Here is a 5,000-nt window from a genome sequence, read left to right as displayed (position 1 = left end):
AAATGTGGAAGAAGTAGTCAAAAAGGGTTAAAAACTGTGCTATCTACATGCGGGAATTCCTGGTAATCAGGGACATTTTGGAACCATTTTGTCTGAATGTCCAGGGTGAGTTTAGCATGTGGATGGTGGAACAGATGAAACCGGATGAGAAATGTGGAAGAAGTAGTCAAAAAAGAAAATGGGTAAAAACTGTGGTATTTACATGCAGTAATTCCTGGTAATCGGGGACATTTTGGAACCAGGAAACATTTTGGCTACAGTGTCCAGGGTGAGTGGAGTGTGTGGATGGTAGATTGGTTCAAATAGGATGAGAAATGTGGGATATGAAAAGATTTGTATATTGGCCATTGGGGGAAATTTCCTGGTAATTCCAGGAAAATCATTGGTTTGAAATTCCAGGGAGAGGTGTGTAGATGGTGGAACGATTTGAATCGGATGACAAATGTGGGAGTTGAAGGTAATCCATTTACTTGAAAAAGTCCATTAATTTGAATTGGAATTCCCTGGAAATTTGGAAAAGTCAGGCAATGCGGGAATTTTGTGGACAATGTTACACAGCAAAAATACCCTGAGTGAACTGACTCTGATGATGGAACAGTTGAAACCGGATGACACGTGGAAGAAGTAGACAAAAGTAAAAAGGGATAAAAACTGTGGTATCTACATGCGGGAATTCCTTGTAATCAGGGACATTTTGGACCCAGAAAATATTTTGGCTGAATGTCCAGGGTGAGTGTGGATGGTGGAACGGTTGAAACCGCATGCAAAATGTGGAAGAAGTGGACAAAAGAAAAAAAGGAGTAAAAACTGTGGTATCTACACGTGTGAATTCCTGGTAATCAGGGACATTTTGGAACCAGAAAACATTTTGACTGAAAGTCCAGGGTGAGTGTAGTGTGTGGATGGTGGAACAGTTAAAACCTGATGAGAAATGTGGACGAAATAGTCAAAAGAAAAAAAGGGTAAAAAAAAACTGTGGTATCTACATGTGTGAATTCCTGGTAATCAGTGACATTTTGGAACCAGGAAACATTTTGTCCGAATGTCCAGGGTTAGTGTGGATGGTGGAACGGTTGAAACTGGCTGCAAAATGTGGAAGAAGGAGTCAAAAGAATGAAAGGGGTAAAAACTGTGGTATCTACATGTGTGATTTTCTGGTAATCAGGGACATTTTTAACCAGGAAATATTTAGTCTGAATGTCCAGGGTGAGTGTGGTTGATGGAAAGGTTGAAACCGGATGCAAAATGTGGAAGAAGTAGTCAAAAGTAAAAAGGGGTAAAAACTGTGGTATCTACATGCGAGAAATCCTGGTAATAAGGGACATTTTTTAACCAGGAAAAATGTTGTCTGAATATCCAGGGTGAGTGTAGCGTGTGGATGGTGGAACGGTTGAAACCGGATGCAAAATGTGGAAGAAGTAGTAAAATAAAAAAGGGGTAAAATACTGCGGTATTTATATGCAGCAATTCCTGGTAATCAGGGACATTTTTTAACCAGTAAACATTTGGTCTGAATGTCCAGGGTGAGTGTGGATGGTGGAACAGTATAAACCGGATGCAAAATGTGGAAGAAGTAGTCAAAAGTAAAAAAGGGGAAAAACTGCTGTATTTACATGCGGGAATTCCTGGTAATCAGGGACATTTTGGAACCAGAAAACATTTTGGCTGAATGTCCAGAGTGAGTGTGGATGGTGGAACGGTTGAAACCGGATGCAAAATGTGGAAGAAGTAGTGAAAAGATAAAAGGGGTAAAAAAACTGTGGTATTTATATGCAGGAATTCCTGGTTATCAGGGACATTTTTTAACCAGGAAACATTTGGTCTAAATGTTCAGGGTGAGTGTGGATGGTGGAACAGTTGAAACCTGATGCAAAATGTGGAAGAAGTAGTCAAAAGAAAAATGTGGTAAAAACGGTGGTATTTACATTCAGGAATTCCTGGTAATAAGTGAATGTTTTAACCAGGAAACATTTTGTCTGAATGTCCAGGGTGAGTGTAGCTTGTAGATGGTGGAACATTTAAGACCTGATGAAAAATGTGGAAGAAGTAGACAAAAGAAAAAATGGGTAAAACTGTGGAATTTAAATGTGTGAATTCCTGGTAATCAGGGACACTTTGGAACCAGGAAACATTTTGGCTAGAATTTCCAGGTTGAGTGTGGATGTTGGAATGGTTGAAACCGGATAAGAAATGTAGAAGAAAAAATAAAATGAAAAAAATTAAAAAGGGGTAAAAACTGTGGTATCTACATGCGGGAATTACTGGTAATCAGGGACATTTTGGAACCAGGAAACATTTTGGCTGAATGTCCAGGGTGAGAGTGAATGGTGGAACGGTTGAAACCAGCTGCAAAATGTGGAAGAAGTAGTGAAAAGTTAAATGGGGTAAAAACGGTGGTATTAACATGCAGGAATTCCTGGTAATCTGGGAATGTTTTAACCAGGAAAAATTTTGTCTGAATGTCCAGGGTGAGTGTAGCTTGTGGATGGTGGAACAGTTGAAACCAGATGAAAAATGTGGAAGAAGTAGTCAAAAGAAAAAAGGGGTAAAACTGTAGAATATAAATTAGTGAATTCCTGGTAATCAGGGACACTTTGGAACCAGGAAACATTGTGGCTGAATGTCCAGGGTGAGTGTAGCGTGTGGATGGTGGAACGGTTGAAACCTGATGCAAAATGTGGAAGAAATAGTCAAAAGAAAAAAGGGGTAAAACTGTGGAATTTAAATGTTGGAATTCCTGGTAATCAGGGACATTTTGGAACCAGGAAACATTTTGGCTAAAATTTCCAGGTAGAGTGTGGATGTAGGAATGATTAAAACCGGATGAGAAATGTAGAAGACACAAATAAAATAAAATAAATGAAAAAGTGGTAAAAACTGTGGTATCTACATGTGTGAATTCCTGGTAATCAGGGACATTTTTTAACCAGGAAACATTTTTTCTGAATGTCCAGGGTGAGTGTGGATGGTGGAACGGTTGAAACTGAATGCAAAATGTGGAAGAAGTAGTCAAAAGAAAAACGGGGTAAAAACGATGGTATTTATATGCAGGAATTCCTGGTAATCAGGGACATTTTGGAACCAGAAAACATTTTGGCTGAATGTCCAGGGTAAGTGTGGATGGTGGAACGGTTGAAACCAGATGCAAAATGTGGAAGAATTAGTGAAAAGAAAAACGGGGTGAAAATGGTGGTATTTACATGCAGGAATTCCTGGTAATCAGGGAATGTTTTAACCAGGAAACATTTTGTCTGAATGTCCAGGGTGAGTGTAGCTTGTGGATGGTGGAACAGTTGAAACCTGATGAAAAATGTGGAAGAAGTAGTCAAAAGAAAAAAGGGGTAAAACTGTGGAATTTAAATGTGTGAATTCCTGGTAATCAGGGACTCTTTGGAACCAGGAACATTTGTGGCTGAATGTCCAGGGTTAGTGTAGCGTGTGGATGGTGGAACGGAAACTGGATGCAAAATGTGGAAGAAATAGTCAAAAGAAAAACGGGGTAAAAACGGTGGTATATACATGCAGGAATTCCTGGTAATCAGGGACATTTTGTAACCAGGAAATATTTTGTCTGAATGTCCAGGGTGAGTGTGGATGGTGGAACGGTTGAAACTGGATGCAAAATGTGGAAGAAGTAGTCAAAAGAAAAATGTGGTAAAAACGGTGGTATTTACATGCAGGAATTCCTGGTAATAAGGGAATGTTTTAACCAGGAAACATTTTGTCTGAATGTCCAGGGTGAGTGTAGCTTGTGGATGGTGGAACAGTTGAAACCTGATGAAAAATGTGGAAGAAGTAGACAAAAGAAAAAAGGGGTAAAACTGTGGAATTTAAATGTGTGAATTCCTGGTAATCAGGGACATTTTGGAACCAGGAAACATTTTGGCTAGAATTTCCAGGGTGAGTGTGGATGTTGGAACGGTTGAAACCGGATGAGAAATGTGGAAGAAAAAAGAAAAGAAAAAGGAAATAAATGGGGTAAAAACTGTGGTATCTACATGTGTGAATTCCTGGTAATCAGGGACATTTTTTAACCAGGAAACATTTTGTCCGAATGTCCAGGGTGAGTGTGGATGGTGGAACGGTTGAAACTGGATGCAAAATGTGGAAGAAGTAGTCAAAAGAAAAACGGGGTAAAAACGATGGTATTTACATGCAGGAATTCCTGGTAATCAGGGACATTTTGGAACCAGAAAACATTTTGGCTGAATGTCCAGGGTGAGTGTGGATGGTGGAACGGTTGAAATCGGATGCAAAATGTGGAAGAAGTAGTCAAAAGAAAAACGGGGTGAAAATGGTGGTATTTACATGTGGGAATTCCTGGTAATCAGGGACATTTTGGAAACAAGAACCATTTGGGGAATTGTTCAAGTTTGAAAATGGGCCCTTTCATTGTAAAGGGGCAACATTTCCCAAAGATGAAACATCTCGATGAATCTTCAGAAGACAGGAGGAGGGGCAGTGTCGACAACGCTGTGGATTCTCCCTTAAATGTTACAAAGCACTCAACATCTGTGTGTGGCTTTCTTTAAACGTAGCCTGAGCAGGAGGTGCATGGGACGCTTTAGTAAGTAAGAATAGTTTTAGTAATATTGTAAAACTTACAAACGTTGCTTGGAGTGATGAATGAAGAATACATACGAGTAGGAACGTTATGGACGGTTACACTTTTCAGTTGAAGGCATTTTCCAATGCATTGTTGAACAGTCACTGGCTGCACTAACAACAATCACACACAGCAGCTGCACTAACAACAACAATCACACACAGCAGCTGCACTAACAACAATCACACACAGCAGCTGCACTAACAACAACAATCACACACAGCAGCTGCACTAACAACAATCACACACAGCAGCTGCACTAACAACAATCACACACAGCAGCTGCACTAACAACAACAATCACACACAGCAGCTGCACTAACACACACAGCAGCTGCACTAACAACAATCACACACAGCAGCTGCACTAACAACAACAATCACACACAGCAGC

At 40.0% G+C, this 5,000-nt stretch overlaps 1 protein-coding gene across 2 annotated transcripts in view; it reads left to right on the top strand.

The window, feature by feature from the left end:
* Positions 1 to 5,000, top strand: part of LOC133643628 (metabotropic glutamate receptor 4-like) — a 487,563-nt gene that overhangs the window by 473,355 nt on the left and 9,208 nt on the right. The window lies entirely within an intron of this gene.

Source organism: Entelurus aequoreus, linkage group LG26 (genome assembly GCF_033978785.1).
Source record: "Entelurus aequoreus isolate RoL-2023_Sb linkage group LG26, RoL_Eaeq_v1.1, whole genome shotgun sequence".
Classification (NCBI taxonomy): Eukaryota; Metazoa; Chordata; class Actinopteri; order Syngnathiformes; family Syngnathidae; genus Entelurus; species Entelurus aequoreus.
The sequence above is the reverse complement of the archived record's forward strand: the minus strand, read 5'-3'. Positions and strand labels throughout refer to the sequence as shown.